We start from the raw sequence: 22,839 nt of genomic DNA on the forward strand, positions 1-22,839 counted from the left end.
TAGAAACAATTTCTATACCCATTATTTCTACACCCATTATTTCTACAACAAACTGTCAGTTATTCGTCAACTTCTCTTGCATCCTTTTTGACTCTGAAGACACACACATGCAGCGATCTTCACTGCAGCAGTCAGGAAGGTTAACTGCAAACATCTAGTAACCTACACTGAATAAAATATATCTTTATTTTCTGTGTCAAATTGTTCACATATTTAGTATCTCCAAAACTACACATAATGCATGTCTTTAGTACTTTTATATTTAATGTGTTATCTACAATGTGCTGCTTTATAAATCTTTCATATTGCTTCACTCTTTAAGTACCTTGCCAAGTACACTGCTATAAAATTCCACGGCAAGGACCAAATTCCGTGTGTGTGAGTGCATGTGAAAGACAGAAACAGAGAAAGAGAGAAAGAGATCCAGAAAGTTCTTTGTAAAGACCTCTATACACTTTGCTAAGCCCTTTATGTATTTACAGAAGTTTTGTTAACCCCAATGTAAAGCCACCTTTACTGAGAAGCAATGGGATAGCTAATTTGGAAGTACAGGCATTGATCTTGTAAGTGGTGGCACAAAAATAATCCAGGAGGTAGAAAAAATACCAAAAACACATAAGAAAAAAATGTATCATTAGATGCCTAGCATATTTCTCTTATATAAAGACTGTAATAAGTTGTACATGAGAGGATATTAAAGTAAAATGCTGTCTCTTCTATTTTATATGTAATTATAAGAAAATTAAGGCCAAATTCTCAAAATATTTAAGAAGAAGCATATAACTAATGGAATGCTTTGGGGACCAACAATGACCTTATCAATAATTTAATCATTTTATCCCAGTTGGATTTAGTTCTTATATATATATATAATATATATATATATATATATATATATATTCACAACACACAAATTTCCTGTGCTATTTTGGGCTTTCTTCATTGAGCTTAAAAGCCAAGGAAACTCATTTACAGAATGAGTTAGTAATAGAAATTATTTCAGTAAGCTTTTATATTCTTGGAAAGAAAAACTTACTCTAAGAAACGAGGTCTTGTAAAGAAGTCATTCCTACAATTAACATGCTTTTATTGTAGTTAAAAATATTTAGTGAGAGTTTAAGTTACACTTAAGGGTAGCATTAAACCTTTTCCCCTTAAAGATAACTTCAGTTTAACTGCTTGATACTATCAACCTTGCTTTCTGTACGTTACACCTGCAGACTGCCATGCTCATAACCATATATATTTTATCACTTGTGATAATACAATAATTCATATTTTACCATATCTACTTAGTAATTAAGATCTGCAGAAACAGAAAAGAGTATCTGAGGTATTAAATTTAATAATAAACCACCCAAAGACAGGACATGTCTCTATGTTTGCATTTATACCACTATTCTTGATTTCAAACTTCTGTGTAATTAAGCTGCTATTCCCAGGGGATCAGTAACTACTGTTGGTGTTATTGCTCGGTGCACGACCCATGGAAACACCAAGAGAAATTCATTTCTACCAATGAGTTTATGAAAAGGACCAATTTGACTGAGCTTTAAATAAACATAGCCTTAATCCAACTTGGCTGTAGCGGGTTATACATGGAGAAACAAAATTAAATCCTAGGTCCATTTCCCTATTCTTTCCCATTACGGGCTCTTTAGTGAGATATGGGCATAGTAACCTTACAAGAACAAGTAATGTAGAAATGCTATATTCAATTTAATTTAACAAACATTATAAGGGCATCTTGAGAAACTTGTGATCATGAAATGATACCACTAGGTGAGCATTCTTACACAAAAAAGCAATGTTAGATTTTTGCTCAATGGTATCAATTTTGTGTTTTGCTTTCTGTTCACTTGTATTTTAAAAGCTAACAATTTTTAAATAATCTATGCCTGCTATGGGATAAACACAGAATCCAATTTCTGTATTAGTATTCAAGAAGAATAAAAGCAAGCCAAAAATGTTTACCTCTGTGCTTGGGTACTTCTTTGACTGATTTTAGGCTCTTATATTGGGTTTCTTTGTATTCAGTTCTTTTGAAATTAATACACTCTGAATTTTCCTTTATATCAACTCTGTGAAAACGTCTTAAAATTGCAACTAAACACTGAATTCATTACACTTAGGGTCACAAGGCATTCTCGTATTTAATTTGAACTTCTTTAGAAAACAAAGTCACAAAAAAAAGGGAGTGCAAAATATTTAATTTTATTCCAATTTTACACTTACTAGTCTCCTAAGGGCTCTGTAGAATACATTATCGAAGGATGCTTACCTGTTTGATAATTTTTTTATCTAATCAACTATTTCAATTAGGTCTTTAAAAATATCTGAATGCCTTGAGGATATATCTGAATCCTTTAAGCCATCAAGCTAACCTCTGTTTCAAAAAGAGAAAAAAACAGAAACTTTGAATTACTGTGTCTAAAGAATTCCAATTTGCTTTCTAAGTGTCCTGTGTAATCCATGGATTGAACCCAGCTTGAATTTGCCTTTTTGGGAACACATGTTAACCTAATTTAACCCCCACAGGATATGCACATGAACTGTTAAGAGTGTCTTTTTGACTTTGGGGAAAATTCTCTCTTCCTTTCAGAGGGCAGTACATAGCCCTTTATTAAGGAAGGTTTCTTATTCCAAAAATAAGTTCCTAATAATTACCACTCATTCCTACTGTAATTTATTCTCCTCGGCAAGTGTTTGAAGCTGTTTTGTCAGAACAACTGTAATATGCCTTTGCAAAAATAGTCTGAATGTAAAGTAGAGCCTTGTATATCTATGTTTTTCCAGGGATATAAGAAGATCATGAAAATGTTGGCTATAGAAGATGACCATAATATGATAAGCTTTTGATGCTTGAACATTTTCTCTCTCCTTCTCTCTCTCATACATGCATACCTCTTTCAGATGTATGCCTGCTATTTGGCTTACAAGTATGGTACTTCAAGGACTGAATAACATTAGCATATATAATTTACCAGGAAATTCCAATAAAGCTAATGCATGATGGTAATAGTCTAATATGGCTATAGTTGTATGAACAGGATGCACTCTCTGTGAGAATCCTCTTGTCCATTCCAACTAGGGAGCAGTTGGAATCTTAGCCCTGACAGGAGAGGACTACGGGGAAAACAGCTGCCGAGAAGTAACCTCTCTACCCTATCACTTATGTGGGTTCCACCACAAGTAAGCTACTGGGTATTTTGAGAAATTTACTTAGAAGCCAGTGCTGTGTATGAATTAAATATACAAAGAATTAATGTGCCGTTGTTGGTCATGTTGGGAAAATGAATTTTAGGCTCCATGAAAACTGTTTTTTATTCATACCAGAGACAGTTTTTACTTCTAGAAAGTCTGTAAACAGGTTTTGCTCTACCATTTTACTTTCAGGAAAGGAAATTATGATCAAATAAGTTTTCTAAAATTGCATATAGAGATTTGCTAAAAATAATTACTCCTATCCTCCGTAATCTGAAATTCATTTAAAAAAATAAAACATGTGTGACTTTATTTTTTGAAATCATCATAGACATTTCAAATACCAAAGAGATCTTAACTACAGTGAATAGCACTTTTCGACTTCCTCTGCATAAATCTCCTAATACATTTATACACATTGTTGGAAGAACTGACATGAGGTATAACACTAAGCTGAGAAATATCAGGATCTATTCAGGGATAAAGGTAAGACCACAGTCACTATGCCTCCATAAGTAGTCAATCTCAACACCAACAATTACATTGGAAATAGAATTCCTGTTATTCAAAGGGACATGGCCAAAATCCACAGATGGGTACCTATTAAGAGAGTCAGAAGGAATCCATTCCTAAAAGGCAGCAGGGGTATCTTATTGCCTTTGACCTCTTATCTCTAACCCATAGCTTTAAGTACCCTCTGTGGTTAATTTTCACTGGCCCTCTCTTCTTTCTCTTCTTTTATATTCCAGAAAGTGCCCTGATCCTGTCTGGCAGTGGCTTCTAAGTAAATTTCTCAAAATACCCAGTAGCTTACTTGTGGTGGAACCCACATAAGTGACAGGGTAGAGAGGTTACTTCTCAGCAGCTGTTTTCCCCGTAGTCCTCTCCTGTCAGAGCTAAGATTCCAACTGCTCCCTAGTTGGAATGGACAAGTTTAGGACACTACTTTGCCCAGGCCTGATGTCTGAAGGTTTCACACCTATTAGTGTTACTGCTCCCAGTTACATTTTCCAGAGATAAAGGCACTGATAAACAAATCTCAGCTAAATAGTAAGTTATGGATATTGTTTCAGTTTCTCTGTCTTCTCCGGCAGATCACAGGATCCTGGGGGTTATTTGGTATGAGGCAGAGAGTACGTGGTTAAAAATGTTTATTTAATTAATATCAATCTTTTTCCTCAAGTTAGCTCTTCTTGACCACAGGTGATCTTGATCTGGGCCTATAGGCTGGACCTTTCACAGGATTCCTAGCTGCTCATCAATCTTCTCCCTGGGCTTCCCCTGTCTCTCTGTGGAGATCCCTGAACATACATTCTAAGCAGTAAGTGATCAGATTTATGCAGGAATTCATAAAAGCCTCCTAACCTCTCAGGAACCTTCCCCTTTCATTTCCTGAGCTCTAGTTACCTGCATGCCCATACCTCCAATGTTCCTCAGCTTGGGTGTGTGGTCTCCTAGGACCCTGGTATTCAAAGAGTAATCCTAGGTCCATCACCACCACCTGGGAGCTTGATAGATATGCATCTCTCAGTCTCCCCCCCCCCCCCGCCTGCAGTATAGTGCTCCTGGATCAGAGGTTCACTTTAACAAAACCTTCGGGTGATCTGCATGTACAAGTCTGAGAGGCACTGGACAAGGTGACAGATTCCTGTTTCCTGATCATATTTTGGCTTCAGCTGTCAGGGCTCCTAAAATCTACCATGCATTCATGTAAAATGTTACTCCATGAGGAGAGAAAAAGCTAAAGTTATTGGATGGCTCTTCTAATTACAGTAGTGGTCTCAAACTTTAGCATACAGCAGAGGTATCTGGAGGGATGGTAAAAACACAGATTGCTAGAACCTATCCCCAAAGTTTTCTGATACAGAAGATTTAAGGGGAGCCTGATCATTTTTTAAGGTGGGTCAATACAGGCATCTGCCACTATGCCCAGAGATAATGTGTATTTTGAACAAGTTCCCAGGAGATACTGATGCTGTTGGTATGGGAACCAAACTATAAGATCCATACATGGGAAGTTCTGATTTCTCTCTGCATCTTCTCAGCCTACTCTTCAGTGTGCATCTTCAAATTGTCTCACTCTACAGGTCTAACCATTCAGCCAATGGCCATCACACACACATTTAATGACTGGGACACAAAGTATCCATAGCCAAATTTCTCTTAGAATTCTATCTCTATTAATTTACATACATTTTATTTTTGAGGAAAATACTATTATAAAAACAATAAAAACAAGGGATACAAATGTGAGGGTAACAGAAGTGAGATAATACCAAAACTGCCAGGCCCAAAAGGGCATTTGCCCACTCCCCATGTAGAAGCCCCATGATACTGGGAGCCTGGCTAAATGCTCATCTATTTTGTGTTCCTCTATTCTGTGTTACCAGTGAACCATTCTAAGTCTAAGGTTCTACACTATCAACTATGTGGATCTAACTATCCCTAAAATAAAACATGCATTTAAAATGCTATTCCTGGAGAAATAAAGAGCTAAACTCCAAGAAACATTTCTCCAGTGATATTACTATCAGCTCTGTGATATAGTGGCGGAAGAGAGATTTTAGGATAAGGGAGTTCACCTGGAACCTCTCAAATCTCAATGCAAAGTGAAAATAAATGAAAACCCCCAAAAGAGAATAAGCAAAGGCTATTTATTCAGAGTTTGTAATAGCAAGAGAGTTCAGCTACCACTGCCTGTGTTTGGAAGATAATCCAAAGTAGCCAGGGGAAAGATAAAGTTTTACAGGGTCGTGGGGCCGGGGGAAGGAGGCTTCAGGTATGCCCCCACTGAAGGCTGTAGGCATGGCAGAGGGCTAACTAGAGGTGGAGCACCATATACGATTATTTGGGAAACATATTTGGCTTTCTCTAGGTTGGTCCTGTGGTGGAAGCAGAAAGTAGGGCAAAAATAGTGAAGTTAGCAGTGACTGACCTAGGCCTAACTATTCTGGACTGATTTTGCTGCAAAGGTTGTAATTTGGCTTCTGGGGCATCTTATCTGGGTCTGAGTTCTGTTGTCACAGATAGTGTTGCCATTGCCCATTCGCATGTTCAGTCTTTCAACAAATACCCCTGGCTTCTCAGCCTATGCCTGTCCCCAGCTTGGAACGAACTATAGCTAGAGAAATTTACAAAATTACTTTCCCTGATCGTTCTGAAGTCCAAATGGAGGCAAGTTTGTGAGGCAGTTGCCATGGGAGTTTCGTTTCCCACTTTCGAACATTTCATGAAAAGTATAAAACAGTGAAACTGAAATCCCATTCATCAGTAGAGAGAAGTTGCAGACCCCTTTGAGAATGTAATCAAGCATATGAGCCCTCTCTTCTGAAAAATACACACACTCATCCCCATATCATATCTACTCAAGTGAAAGCCATTTTAGGAGTTAGGCTAATTCAGGGACCTTAGGTTAAGAACTGCTCGATATTTATGTTTTTGTTATTCTGGATGCTTGTATTATGGAAAGTTATATTCTACTAAAAGGAATTCCCAGCTTCCTCGTGCCCATTTCAAAGTATCATTCTTGCCTTTTAAAAGAACAGCATATTTCCCTTATTAAAGGCTCACTGCATTAAGGCACTGCTAGTGAGGAGTTATTCTGTGTGGCTCAGCTGGTCAAACAGCCTGTAAATCGGCACTCTCTTGGGAAAATGCCCATGACTTGGCCAATACTCATCTTCACTGACCTGGGGGTGGAAAGGCTGAGGTTGGGAAAGAATGAACTTTCTTCACTGACTTCTTTTCCTGGTTCATGCCAGCCCTGATTTGATCATAAGACTGGTATGAAAAATTGAGAATCTTCATTTAACAAGTATTTCCTAACTTCAACAGTGTGGCAGGTACTGTGCTTGGCCATAGACTGAACGCTATGCTGACAATTCTTAATCACTAACTGGAAAAATTTATTCAAAATAAAATTTTAACTCAATAATAATCCCATCAATCTGGTTTACCACAGTTACTCTGCATTTTTCTGTGCCCCCTCCACACTAAATCCCCCAAGCAACTAGGATGTAGTCAGGGAATGCAAACTAATGGCAACATTAGCAACATATAATTAGAAAGGTAAAAACAATTTAAAACATTACTAAATACATTTCAAAGCCAAGTATTAATGGTTTTTGGATTATCCACCATCTGGGATTATGTATGTCCCAGTTACTATCCATTAATTCAGATAATCAAGAGCTGAATGTATCTGCATGGGGCCTAGGTAACTTGCAAGAAGGAAGGGAGAGACAGGGAGGGGAAAAGGAAACTGTGAAGGAGCCATGAAGGGAAAGGGCAGTCAACCCCACCACATTCACTACTTTGAGAATATGGGTTTGGTTAGAAATCTAAAAGTACAGCTCAAAATGTCACAAATTACGTTTTCTAATAGTGAAAGCGAAATGGAAACAAAAGAGTTAAAGAGGGGAATGGCTGCTCCATTTTATCCCTGTCTGATAGCTAAATTTAACGCCTAAACAACTGTACAATTATATGTATGTGTATATATAATTTTTTAAGGACAAATATATAACCAAGGAAAATGTATTTTTTAACGCACAGAAGATCACAACTCAATGTTTTAAAATAATCATACACAATTTCTGATAATGGCAAATACCATGCATTTATATCAATTTTTTGATTTTTAAAAGTACTACCACATTTGATCTTCAAATAAGCCTGAGCTCTATAAAAGCAAATGGTCTGTGGAATGCATGCATTAGAACCACTTGAGGGAAAAACTCTTGCATGTTTCAGAGATACACAGGTGATTTCTTTGCTCAGCCCCCAATTTGTAATTACTGACCCAAAGAAGCTGGGCAGGAACAGGCATTTTACAGATACATCAACAAAGGAACATGCACAACCTGAGGTCACATTTCATCCAAAGGCAGATTATACAATGATACTGTAACAACTAGCCCAGTGTTTTTTCTATTCTTTTACATTTTCTCTAATTTCCAAAGGATAGTTAATTCAGGTATGTATTTTTAAAATCACCTCTCCACATTAACGTGGAAAATCACAGGATTCGGAATGCATAGTATCTACTATTGCTATGTTATCTGTGTGGTAGCTGGGTTTTTCTGGGTAGAAGACATGGTGCTTTCTGAAGGACTTATTTTGATGAATTGCAATCTGCTAGTTCATGAGTACCCCAGTTAAAATACAGTGGTAATTACAGCTCTAGGACCCTACAAGATTTAGAGGGTTTCTTTTCAGGGAAACTCATTAAGGAAACTACAAAGAACTAAGAACTTACAAAGAAAAATTAATTGCCACTTTTGGTCAGCCAATTTTAGAAAGACTTATGAGGTCTAGAATTGTATTTCAGGCTAACGGAGAGAACAGAAACTCAGTGAAGTTTAGTTTACTGAGGGCATCATGGTTTATAATATGTTCATAAATTAATCTGCTCGTAAACCAACTCAAATATGAAGCAGCAGAACCATCACATAAAATACTTTAAATTTATTTTTGTCAACATACTCATTTCCTTTCCACATCAGCTACCAGATACTGTGGCTGAGTTCTGGTGCTGAGATGCTCCAAATCCATGATGTGTCTGAAGCACTGCTCTCTGATGATAGCCTCCTCTCTCGCTATCTTTCTCACACTTTCTTAATTCTTTTATTGTCTGTCAGTTAACAGGAAAACTATGTGGAGTTATTGTTTTGCTAATTTATAGGTTTTTTGTTTGTTTGTTTTCGCAAATGGTGAAAAATAACTTAAAAGTATAACAGGACATACGATAAGCAGCAATTTTCCTTCACAACACAAATCCCCTCCTCAACAGTAAACTTACCTTCCCAAGGGTAGCCAATGCTCTTATATAACATACAGACATTTTTATGCAGGTGTTTACCTCTTAAAAGCATAAATAGGAGTATGTATTTTTAAATTTAACAATGATTGCTAAAACGAAGATCGTTCCAAATCAACATATATAGAAATAAATAACTTGTTCTTTATTATGGTTGTATAGTATTCCATAAGTGGGTGTATAATAACTTAAATAGTCCTTTTATTTTGGGGACATTTAGGTTCCTTTGTTATTACATGTGATGCTGCATTGATTATCTTTGTACAGGTCTCTGTTAGTGTAAATATATCTTGGAAGCAAACTGCTTACTTCATGTTACCTTGACACTTTAGTTTAATTTAGGATCTTTGATTGCAAAGAATGGTACTGAGTTATTTAACACAAAAGAAGGAGAATTCGGGAAAACTGTAAAGCAGTGGTTTTCAAAGTGTGGTCTCTAAACCAGCAGCATCAGCATCACATGAAAATTTGTTCAAACTGCAAATTCTTGAACCCCACTCACTCATACCTAAATCAGAAACTCTAGGCAAAGCTCAGTCATCTGTATTTTAACAAGCCCTCTGGGTGATTCTGACGCAAGCTCAAGTTTGAGAACCACTACTTTAAGAGCGTATAAGAGAATATAGTGTTGGGCCAGGACGCTGCCAAGAACCAAGGAAGTTTTAGTGACTCCTAACTTTTCTATCTCTCTTTGGCTACATGGAGGTCTCTTCTCCCAGAAAGAAATTTTATTATAATGTCACATTTACCAAAACTTTTCTTCTAAGTTTATGGGCTTGTGAACTCCCCACCTAATAACAACACTCATCATTTTACTCCAGTTTTATTTATATTATTGATTCATCTGGTATTCATTTTGGTGCAAAATAGAGATACAGGTTCATGATTTACCAAACAGCTAGTTAGCTCTCAAAACTGTATTACTGAATAATCCATTGTTTCCCTAATGAATTGAAATTCTACCTTTACCATAGTATTAAATGTCTATATGTATTGGGGGTCTGTTTCAGAATCTCTATTTTCTTTTACCTATGAATCTGTCTAACTATGCAACAAATCCAAACTGTTATTATTATGGTATCTTTATAATACATTTAACAGTGGGTTCATTCCAGAACATAAATTAATCTGCTCACAAACCAACTAAGATAGTAAGTATTCCTGGCTATACTTAAATGTATATGTTTGAAAAATTATTTTTGTAATTTATTTAATTTATGCTTTCGTAGTTTTCTATAATTTTATCTATTTTTAGAGACAAGGTCGCATTCTGTTGTCCAGGCTGGAGTGCAGTGGCCCAATCACAGCTCACTACAGCCTTGAACTCCTAGGCTCAAGCAATCCTCTGGCCTCAGGCTCCTGAGTAGCTGGGAGTACAGGCGTGTGTCACCATGCTCAGTTACTTTAAAAAACATTTTTTGTAGAGATACCATGTTGCCCAGGTTGGTCTCAAACTCCTGGCCTCAAGCCTCCCAAAGTGATGAGATTACAGGTGTATGCCACTAGGCTCAGTCCTGTATATTATTTTAAACGATGTAAATGAACTATGTAAAATTTTTATTATTTATTTTTTCCAAAAGGAAACACTTATCAATGCATTTTTTTGTCATTTATTTTTCGCTATTAAAGCACAACTGCTTTTACTTTTAACTCCTTCATTTATTTTGCTGTTATTTTTATTACTTGAGATGAATATTTAATTCACATACTTTTATTCCTTTTTGTTTAGTAGCTTAAGAGTACAAGGCTGAGAATTTCTAAGAGCGCTGTTTTAGTAAAAACCAATAGGTTCTGATTAATATACTTTATCATTATTTTCTAGGAATTTTGTAATTTCGGTTTTGATTTCCTTTTAGTACAAGAGTAAAGAGAGTTTTATGATTTTCTGTGCTAATTCTTCCTTGGGGGTTGTTTTCTACTTTTATGATTAATTTCAAATTTTGTTGTAAAAAATGTGAACTATACTATTTCTACTATGTAAAATTTACTGAATATTTTTGTATAGATACTTTTAAAATAAATATTCTATGGATACAGTAATTTCACTCTCTGTTTACAGTATAGAGAGTTTGATATACACCAATTATATTTAACTGATTAAAGGTGAGTAACTAGTTTCTCTATACACTACAGTGAGTCTGCCTGATTTACCATGAATTAGGAGAGGTACAAGTAGCTTACTACTATTGCATACCTATGTATTTCTCCTTATATTTCTTGTAGCTGTTATGTTATATAAATTCTGCTGTTATTTGGGAGAGGGGGAGGTACAATGATTAAATAAAGATCTTCATTGTGAATTGTAAACTTCTTAACTACAAATTGTTCTAATTTATCTCATTCAATGTGATTTGCTTTAAATTCACTTTGTCTGATATGAATATCATTATAAATACCTTCATTTCTGTTTGCTTTTCCTGCTATGCCTCTGCAAATTGTTTTGTTTTCAATCTGTTTCTGTTTCCTTTGCGTTAGGAGTGATTTCCTTGTAACAGAATAGTGTTGACTTTATTTTTTTTTTTTTTTAATAGACCTGACTTCCCCTTCGGACCATGATGGAGTAACTGGGTATATCTGTACTGCTCTCATACTATAAACAGCTAAAAAACTGGACAAAATATATAAACATGCAGACACTAGGAGATAAGCAGCACAGCACTGTGATTCCTGACATAAGGGGGAAAAACCCCAGACGAAACTTGTGATCACTGGCTTTTTACTGGATGTACTTTTGAAACCACAGAGCAGGAAGGAGAAACCCAAAGCAGAATGCATTGCTCTTACTAAGTTTAAAAGACACAGAATTAAGGCTGAGGAAAGTGTGCAGGACATTGTTACCTTTAAAGGAGGAAGCTATGCAGAGAATAATCTCCAGAAATCTACACAAGGGGTGTCCTTAGGTGTTTGATAAATACTAAGTTGTGTATATGAAGGGTAAACTTCTAGAAGGCCAAGCAAAGAAGAAATACCAGAAAACAAACTACTACACAGCAATGGAAAAAATCTCCGAGGTTTCAAAATGCTGGGAAATATTCATATTCTGAACAGTCAGAACTGAAGAGAGGTTAGTATACCCATGAAAAATTCAGTAGAACCCCCACAAGCGCCATCATGCCTTGGCAGCAGGGTTAAATTGGCCCTTGGGTATAAGATACATTAGAACAGAACTTTTAAAAAGTTTAAAAACAAGTATCAAAAATATAAAATAAAAAATCTCAAGTAGTTTAATAGCCTGCCAAAAGTAAACTCAATATTTCTTTAAAGAAAGACTACAAATTCAGATGAAGTTGAATTATATAACATTCAAAATTTACAGAATTCAATTTAAAAAATCACAAATTATGTGAAGAAATGGGAAAAACAGACCAACCCACAACCAAAAAGGAAGGAAATAATACCAGTTTATCACAAACTCTTTATGAAGATATAAGATGCAGACTCATATAGTGAGGTCAGCATTACCAGCATTCCAAAACCTAACAAAGACATTATGAGAAAACTGTAGACAAATATTCACCATGAATATAAGCACAAACATTCTTCACAAAATATTAGCAAATAAATTCAAACCATATATAATAGGCATAGAGACTGGAAAGGAAGAAATAAAACTGTAAGTGCAGATGACATAATTGTTTACAAAATCCCAAATAACTCTACAAAAACAAAACACTATTTAAACGAGTGAGTTTAGAAAAGAAACAGGATGCAAGGTCAATATACCATGATCAGCTGTATTTTTATATACTAGAAACAAATAACTAGAAATTGAAATGAAAAGAAACAGCATCTTTAGGGATGAATATAAAAAATGTAAAATATTTAGGGATGAATATAAAAAATAAATGTAACAGCTATATGCTGAAAACCATAAAAAAGATGACAATCACAGAGCCCTAAATAGAAAGTTATACCATGTTTACTGACCAGAATAATCAATATTGTTACGATTTATATTTTCCTAAAATTGATTTTATAGATTCAATGCAATCTTAATTAAAATCCCTTAATTTCTGGAAAAATGAACAGGCTGGTTCTAAAATGTGAATTGAAGAGCAAAGGACTAAAAATACTCGAAACAATTTTAAAAAGAGAAAGTTGGAGGACTCATACTATGTGATGTACAGAATTACTACAAAAGTCTTTTAATTCAAGACAACATAGTGTTCGTATTATAAAAGATGCCCAGATTGACAGAACAAAGTTTGGAAGACAAACATTTATGGTCAATTGATTCTTGCTAAAGATGTCAAGGAAATTCAATGGCAAATGGATGGTCTTTTTCACAAATGATGGAGTAACTGCACATCCACTACAAAACAATGAACCTTGTACTTATATTTTACATTATATACAACAATTAACTCAAAATGGATAACAGGCCTAAGGGCAACAATTGTAAAATGCCTTGAAAATAGGTAGAAGAAAATCTTGTGACACTGATAGGTAAAGATTTTTTAGGACACAGAAAACTCTAATAATAAAAACTAATACATCGAATTTTATTAAAAATTACAAACTTATCTTTCAGAGATATCATTAAGAAAATGAAAATAGGCTCGGTGTGGTGGCCCACACATGCATCCTAGCACTTTGGGAGGCTGTGGCAGGCTGATCATTTGAGGTCAAGAGTTCAAAACCAGCCTGGCCAACATGTTGAAGCCTCGTCTCTACTAAAAATATACAAAAAATTAGCCAGGTGTAGTGGTGGGCGTCTGTAATCCCAGATACTGGGGAGGCTTAGGCAGAAGAATCACTTGAATCCAGGAGACAGAGGTTGCAGTCAGCCTAGATTGCACCACTGTGCCCTATCCTGGACAACAGAGTGAGACTCCATCTCAAACAAAGAAAAAGAAAAGAGAAAATGAAAATACAAGCAACACATTAGGAGAAAATATTTACAAAATACATATATGCAAAAAGACATTTCTTGAATATACAAAGATCTCTAATAACTTGATCATAATAATATCCCCATTTTAAAAAATGGACAAGATATAAGACACCTCATCAAAGAAGTGGTATGAATAGCAAATAAACATACAAAAAGATGCTCAATGTGATTATTAGGAAAATGCAAAAAATCGCAATGAGATACTACTACACATCCATCAGAAAGGTTGTTTCAGAAATGACAAAACCAAAACCAAGTGGTGACCAAGGATACAAAGTAATTGAAACTCTCATAAATTGCTGATGGTAATACAAAATAGTAGAGCCATTTTGGAGAGCAGTTTGAAAATAATTTTGCCATTTCTTATAAAGTTGAACATATATTTATCAAACAACCCAGTGATCTGTCTCCTTGGTATTTATCCAAGACAAGCATGTTTACACAAACACCTGCATATGTAGATTTGTAATGGTTTTATTCATAATTGCTCTAAACTGAAAAAACCCAAATATCCTCCAACTGGTAAAAGAATAAACAAATTGTGGTATATCCAGACACTGGAATAGTACTCAGTAATAAAAAAAAAAAATGAACTATTGATAGACCAACAATATGGATGAACCTTAAATGTATTATGCTAAGTGGAAGAAACTGGAATTAAAAGGCTACATATACTTGGCCGGGCGCGGTGGCTCAAGCCTGTAAGCCCAGCACTTTGGGAGGCCGAGGCGGGCGGATCACGAGGTCAGGAGATCGAGACCATCCTGACTAACACGGTGAAACCCCGTCTCTACTAAAAAATACAAAAAACTAGCCGGGTGAGGTGGCGGGTGCCTGTAGTCCCAGCTACTCGGGAGGCTGAGGCAGGAGAATGGCGTGAACCCGGGAGGCGGAGCTTGTAGTGAGCTGAGATCCCGCCACTGCACTCCAGATTGGGCGACAGAGCAAGACTCCGCCTCAAAAAAAAAAAAAGGCTATATATACTTACATGATATTCTGGAAATGGCAAAACTATATAAGAGACTGACAGATCAACGATTACCAGGGATTGAGGGAATGACTACAAAGGAACATAATTAAAATTTTAAAGTGCAGGAACAGCTTTTATGTATTGACTATAGTACAAATGTATGTGTTTGCCAAACTATATTTCGATATGCTTGACTTAAAAAATATGGCATATACAGGAAAATTAAATCACATAAACCTTGAATGCTAAGTAATCACACAAAAAAAATGGTAAATAGAGAATTTTTCTAAAAACCTATATTAATATAGTATTAAAACCAAGTGAGAGGAAAAAATGGTGAAGTAGATAAATTCTCTATGACTGTACTCATCTCATAGAGCACTAAAAACATAGAATATAAGGAGGAAAAGAAGATTGTCTAATAGAAATATAAACAGGTACCACACACACACACAAATACCGTATAGAATCCAGCATAAAATTTGTTCTCATATTCAAAATACAGATAAAGATAGAACCTGAAATAACTAATCAAAGAGAGCAAAACTGTGTTCCATCCAGACTAGGAACATTGAAGAGGGAAGAAACAGCAAACTTCCTGCCAATTTGGTGGTATTCCATTCTGGTCTTCTTCAATGTACATGCTATTACTTACTATTCAGTCCTCAGATGGCTGTTCCATTCACTCTGATAAGCTTTTTAGTTGCATTTAGTCAGATGAAAAGAGTAAAATGTGCTTGCTCCATCCTACTTGGAACCAGAACCTCTGTACTTGAATTTTTTATTATTATTGATTGATTGATTGATTTTATTGATTTATTTATTTTTTGAGACCAAGTCTCACTCTGTTGCCCAGGCTGGAATGTAGTTGCACAATCATGGCTTACTGCAGCTGAGCTCAACCTCTCAAGATGAAGCAATTCTCCCCTGCCTTAGCCTCCTGAGTAGCTGGGACCACAGGTGTGCACCACCACACCCTGCTAATTTTAAAATTTATTTTTTGTAAAGATGGAGTCTCACTATTTTGCCCAGGTTGGGCTCAAACTCCTGGGCTCAAGTAACCCACCCACCTTGGCCTACTAAAGTGCTGGGATTGCTGGCATGAGCCAGGCCACCCAGGCTATACTTAGATATTAAAGAGTCATCTGAAACTGAAAATGTCCAATGCCAAACTCTTGTTCCTCTCACTATCTTTCCTAACTTAGGAGACAGCAATCAACCTCTAGGTGCTCAGGAGCCAACAATCTTGGAATCTTCCTTGATTTCCCTTTCTCTCATACCCTACATTTAAATCATCAGCAAATCCTGCTGTACCTTCAAAATATGTTCAGAATCTAACCATCTTTCACCAACTAGACTGACACCACCCTGATCTCTCATCTTGATACCAACATTATTGATAACACCATTATCTTTCACCTTGATTAACCATTTATTTAAATTTAAAAATTTATCTTTTATTTAAGTGAATAAATTGGATGGCCTAATACCAACTACTGTTATATTATGGCAGTAATCAAAACAGACAAAAATCTCTGTCCTCATGAAGCTTATTTGCTAGTTGAAATTTACTTCTAGTGAAAAAAAATGATAGTTATTTAAATAGCTTCTTAACTAATTTCCTTTCTGCTCTTGTCTTCCTATAGTCCATTGTAATCACTGATTCCAGAGTGATCCCTTCAAAGGATAAGTCAGGAGACATTATGTCTCTGCTCAAACTTCTCTAATGGCTTATCATCTCAGAATAAAAAATCTATGTCCTTAAAATGGCTTTCAAGATCCTACTCAACCTAGTTGTACCCTTTGACCTCATTTCCTACAGTCCTGCTACAGTACTGCTTCAGCCTCGCTCGTTTGAGCATGTCAGTCATAGTTCTACTTCAGGACCTTTGTACTTGCAATGCCATCTGCTTGGAGGTTTTCTCCCCAGAAAAATACATGGTTTGTTCCCATAGCTATTTTAGGACTTTGCTCAAATGTTACCGGCTCAGTGAGGCCTTCTCTGACCTCCACATTAAAAACTGTACTTTTAGATCCCTTCCCTATTTATTTTTTTCATGGTACTTATTACCACCTAACATAAACTATATTTCATGTTCCTGTATTTACTGTCTATGTCCCCCATTATAACAGCAAGTTCGATAGGGCATGAATTTTTCTGTGTGTTGTTGTATGTGGTTTTTTCCCCATTATTATAAAATCAGTGCTAGAACAGTGCCTGGCATATAATGAATGTTCAATATGTATATGTTGATTAATTGTTCTTAGCTGTCTTTATACAATCTAGTTGAAATTATGATATGCTAGAGTTGGATGTGACTTTAAAAACCCTCGATTTCTTGCTAGGCATGGTGGCTAACACCTGTAATTCCAGCACTTTTGAGAGGCCAAGGCAGGGGGATAGCTTAAGGCCTGGAGTTTGAAACCAGCCTGGGTAACACAGTGAGACACTGTATCTACAAAAATGTTAAAAATTAGCCAAGCATGGTGGTATACACCTATAGTCCCAGCTACTTGGGAGGCTGAAGTGGGAGGATCGCTTGAGCCTGGGAGGTTGAGGTCACAGTGAGCCATGAACAAGCCACTGCACTCCAGCCTGGGTGACAGAGAGAGACCCTGTCTCTGTATTAAAAACAAAAAACAACAACAAAAAAAAACCTGTCTTTGTCAGCACACTCTAGAGATTTCTGGGAGTGATGAGATAGTTGATTTTACAACTATCACCAAGAATTGCTCTCCATCCATTTCCATAATCATCGGTCAGTGTGTGGTACTGTCTTCCTACTGACCTAACTTGCCATAGATTGTCCATCTTGAATCATCTAGCAGGCCACTGACAAATGGGCAAATGAGGAAAAGTGATTTGTCTGGTCATCAGTGAGACAGTGGCAGAACTGGGACTCACTTCTAATCACCTGACTTACAATACAGTATTCCTTCTTCCTTATGTCATGAAGCCGCTCAAAAATTTGCGGTGCTGAGTTGCTAGCTTCCATTATTTTTAATAAAGTAGGTTATTTCCTTCGACATGAGATAAAGTCTTCAGAAATAAATAGTGGAGACCCAGAAAGAAAATTATACTCACAAAGCTTCATCAACTCAAAAACCCAAAACACTATATATAATCCATAAAATTCCTTATGAATTGTGAAATTCTTTATGGATTTTGGATTTATGAATTCTTTATGGATAATGGATCCATCAATGTGGATCCACCAATACTAGAATTGTATCTATTGGTTATCTGGTACAAATGCTTTGGTATAAATTGTTTATAACATTATTAAGTTAAAGGATGAGGAAACAGTTTTAAAAGGGAAATGTGTGGTGGGTAACACTGAGGAAAGAGAAAACAAAGGAGTTAGAGGAAGGTACTACAGAGATACTTCCCGACTCTACGAGTTTGCCTGACACTGGAATGGACAAACATTTCTGCAAGCACCACCTCACGTCACTGAATGGCATCTCTCCTGTGGAGCCACAGGATGGCATAGACTTCTGATGCTACAACGAAAGTTTATTAATTATGGGAGACAACTCACTTAGGTCCTTTGTAATATCTGTGGTGATAACTTGATCATTTCAGAATTATTGTTCTAAGTCTTCATTACATCATCCATCAACATAAATGGGTTTATATAACAAACATGTTTACATAGTACTACTCTGAATATAAATAAAAGGTGATATTTAGCTCTGATGTTCAGGTACAAATAAATAAGCTATGTATGTATATGTTTTACCTTAAGGTGCCAAGTGACCTAAAATTGGTATTTTTAAATAGGCAATTTTCAGTCACCTTAATTTTATGGGAACTTGGTGGTAAGTTTTATTTTTCATCAGTAACTATTGGTGGAAACATAAACAAAAAAATAATACCCTTGATTTTATGGAGGATTAAAAAAATAAGAATTCTAACAACTTTCAAAACATCAGAAAAGTGATTGTAAACTCAATTTTGGAAAGTGAGTTACAAAGTATATTTAGATTTATTAACATAAAAGGAGATAGTTAAATCAACTGAAGTGGCTCCAGAAAGCAGGTCTCTAGACCCTAGTCCAATGTTTTTCCCACATTAACTCCCCCCTGCAGCTTTCCTTGGTCTGACAGTCCCCAGCTCCTTGGTTTCACTTCCTAAATATGTGATCTAAGATCTAAGAATATTAGCAGGCTATTTCCACTACATATTGCTGCTCCTCAAACTCCATAAAACTTTTCATTTACAGGCAACAACTCAGCCGCACTGGGAACAGAGATATGAACAAAACATGGCAGCCCTCACAATTCTCAGCTACATCCCTCGCAGTTACCCTATCACACTTTATTACAAGCCCTAGTTCCTCAATCTCCTTAACTTCCTCCCCATCTACCAGGCCCTTCCTCCTGTCTCCATTTTCTTCTCTGACCGGTTAAAAGTCTATGGTCTATTACTTGAAACACTCAATTTCCTTTCCCCACAATCCAGCTGTTAACATCTATGAGGCAAACCTGCAGGAAACTAACTGTCCTTAGCACCCACATGAAGTTAACTAACAGGTGCTCAGGGTAATCTCTCAAATACGAGTGCTCCTAGTATAAACTCTGCTAGTTCTCAATCTCAGTGGTTGCCCTCAACCATCTCTCTCAAAGCATTCTCTCTAGCTATACTCATTTCACTCCACTTTCTTTAATGCCTATTTCAGTTTTTCTCTGATAGCCTCAAACCTCCCAACCTGCCATTTCCCACCATCATTCTCAACACGTTGCCATGGTTCTTACTTAGCAGTCTTCAGACAGAACTCTCCATCTTCCTATCATCTCACCGAGAAAATTACCAGCACCCAGGCCCATCTTTTCCACCTTCTGTCTTGAAGGTTGGAGATGAGTTCCCCTTGCTTAACCATTTATCTGCTAAATCTCCTCTTCAAATTAGATATAGTCCCTGTGATTTTCAGATTAGTATGTGTAGCTGCTTGGGCACTGGACATTATAACCTGGATGCCCTACAAGCACTTGACACTCAAAATATCCAATGGTGAAATCATGCTATCCTTTCAAATCTTCTCCTGTTGTACTTTCAGCTGACAAAGCAAAAATCTGAATCTACTGCTCAACTCCTGTCTCCTCAATCTCAACTGACATCCTTGTCCCTATCCAATAACTGTCAGTCCATGGTTTTAAGCTTTCTGATCCCTCCCTTTCCTCCCCATTCTCTTTCTAGTCCAGGTCACTGTCATTTGGCCTATTTGACTGCATTGCCCTTCTGTCTCTAGTCTGGCCTGTCTTCAGTCTCCTCTTCATACTACATCCTGAATGTGTCTCTGCAATTAGAATGTGATCCTGGGATACCCTTGTTTACAACCCTTTAGTGACTTGCTACAGCCCTGAGGACAGAGTTTAAACTCCTCACCGAAATGGCAAGGCTCTTCCTGACTTTACCTGCATCTCCTTACCATCTTTCCAACTCCCAACTCCAGCCCCTCTAATCACTGTTTAGGTCAAACTGTCAACTCCTTCTTCATCTCCACTTACTTTCCAACAATCAAGTCTTTAATCTTTTGCACTCCTTATCTTACATTCAATAACATTTGTCTTGGTTGATAATACAAAATACATGACAACTCTCTTCGTCCCTGGCCCCTGTGATAATATACATTTGTCCAGGTCTTCTTCCACCTCTCTAATGTTCCGCCTCCTATTAGAAATACTCTATATAATGGAGATTCTCATTAAATACCCAATGACTGTTTACACGAGATAACTTAAATTCCCAAATGTTTATTAAGAATATATCTATGCCAGGTGCTGTTCAGGGTGCTGGGAACATAGCAATGAACAAAATAAAGTCTCTGCCTTCCTGGAGCTTATATTGTAGTGGGGGAGCCAGAATGTTAATAAAGAAATACTTAATAAATCGTAAATGCTATTAAGAAAAATAAAATAGGTAAGGGGATAGTGAATCATAAACAAAGTGAGGGAACAAGCCATGGGAACATCTTGACGTGGGTGGGTAGAGATGTTAAAGAAGGAGACAGAAGTACAAAGGCTCCATGGCAGGAACAGCTTGACACGTTTGAGGAACATCAAAGACCAGTGTGATTAGGCAGGGGTTTGGAAAATGAGGTTGGAGAGGTGGCCAGGGGCCACGCAGGGCCTTAGAGGCAAGGAAGAATTTCTGGATACTGTTACAAGTACTATGGTATACTCTTGGAGGGTTTGAGCAAGAAACTGTTATAATTCTATTTCTATTTTAAATGGGCCAATCTTGCTGCTTTATGGAAATGAGACTGTAAGGAGACTAGGATGGAAACAGGAAGACTAGTCAGGGGACATCTGTAATAGTTAGGTAACAGACAGGCCTGGACTAGAGTGAAGTGGCCTGGTGGAACTGGTAACAAGTGGGGGTATTCTGGATATATTTTGAAGATAGAGTCAGTGTGACTTGTTAATTTACAGGAGAGGAGAGGGAAATAAAGGAATCCAGATGATTCTTAAGTTTCAGGTGGGTAAGTAAGTGGATGCTGATGTCATTTTATTTACAGATGGGAGAAAACGGGAAACAGCAGTTTTTAGAAGAAAATCAAGAATGTAGTTTTGGTCACTTTAAATCAACACAATCTTGTGGATCTGCAAGTCTTAATTAGGCAGTTGGATATGTGACTTTAGATCTTAGAAAAGCATAGGTAGAGATATACCTTTGAGAGTCGTGGGCTTAGGGATTATACTAAAAAGCCATAGGACTATGTCAGATCACTTAGGGAAATAGAGAAAAGAAAAGGTCTGAGAACTGAGTCCTGGGACATGCCAACATTTAGCAGCCAGGAAGAGAAAAATGAATTAATAAAGGAGATTAAGAAGAAACAGCCAGTGGAAGTAGGGGGAAAATTAGAATGGAGGTCTTCAGGAAATGAAGTAGAAAGAATACATCACGAAAGAGGAAGAAATCAATGGTTTCAAAGATAAAAGGCTGAGTAATGAAATAAAAATTGACCACTACATATAGTAACATGCAATGAATGTGGTTAGGTGGAGTGGGGCAAGGTGTTGGGGGATGACAGGCTGAGAGTAGTGGATTTAAGAGAGAGTGGAATTTGAAGAACTGGAAATTTTGCTGTCCCTCTACCTTTCTTGTAGGGAGTTTTGCACTAAAGGGTAGTAAGAAATGGAAAACAGCTGGAGGGAGGATGTGTGGTCAAATTGGGGTGTTTTAACATGTGTTTATTCCTTCAGATGAGAGAAATTACAGCATGTTCATATGCTACAAATAATACAGTACAGGCGCAGGTGGTGTCAGGTAATGCTGGAGCTGCTGCATGAGGATATTGAAGACAATGGCCAAGAACAAACTTAAGAGGGAAGAAGCCCAGCAATGTATTTCACATAGCCAGTTAAAAAAACTTTAGGGTTCAAAACAAAGCAAACCCAATTACTACTAATCTTGTAAACAATTTAAATGTTGAAAAAGTTAGCAGAGTGAATAAAGTTTTTGTACACATACAGAAAAAAACTTGCTCACTTCTCAAAAGGTCTTTCCCTTGAACCTCTGCAGAAACAGCTGATTCCTCAGCAGCATCATAAGAACAAACCAGTTAATGATGGTTAATAAAGCTACAAGATTAGTGGCTCAGCTGTAATACAGTGTTGATGCATCCAATTCCCCCAAATAACCAATAAATTAAATGTTTAATACAATTAAAAATACAATTGAGATGAGAAAATTATGTAGTAAGAAATGGATATAACTGCAGGAACAAATTCTTTTGAGTAGGAGATAGCAAGACCCAGTGCTTAAGCAGAGGGATAAGGGTGAGTCTTGGAAGGGAGCAGAGATATGCAGGAAGCTGTAAGATCTGCTTGTGGGAATACTGAGGAAGTTCTATTCTCAGTGAAACAAGTAGCAAGGGCATAGCATGGTGGGAAGGGGAGCAAGTGAGGAAGGGCACTGTTTGGAGAGAAGTGTTAGACATTTAAGAA

At 36.8% G+C, this 22,839-nt stretch overlaps 1 protein-coding gene and 1 pseudogene across 13 annotated transcripts in view; one reads left to right on the plus strand and one right to left on the minus strand.

Moving 5' to 3' along the window:
• Positions 1-22,839, minus strand: part of TBC1D5 (TBC1 domain family member 5) — a 591,323-nt gene that overhangs the window by 167,784 nt on the left and 400,700 nt on the right. The window lies entirely within an intron of this gene.
• LOC117084532 lies at positions 1,668-22,499 on the plus strand (annotated as a pseudogene).

The sequence above is a fragment of the Trachypithecus francoisi genome, unplaced genomic scaffold (assembly GCF_009764315.1).
Source record: "Trachypithecus francoisi isolate TF-2019V2 unplaced genomic scaffold, Tfra_2.0 Lachesis_group0, whole genome shotgun sequence".
In the NCBI taxonomy this organism is placed as follows: Eukaryota; Metazoa; Chordata; class Mammalia; order Primates; family Cercopithecidae; genus Trachypithecus; species Trachypithecus francoisi.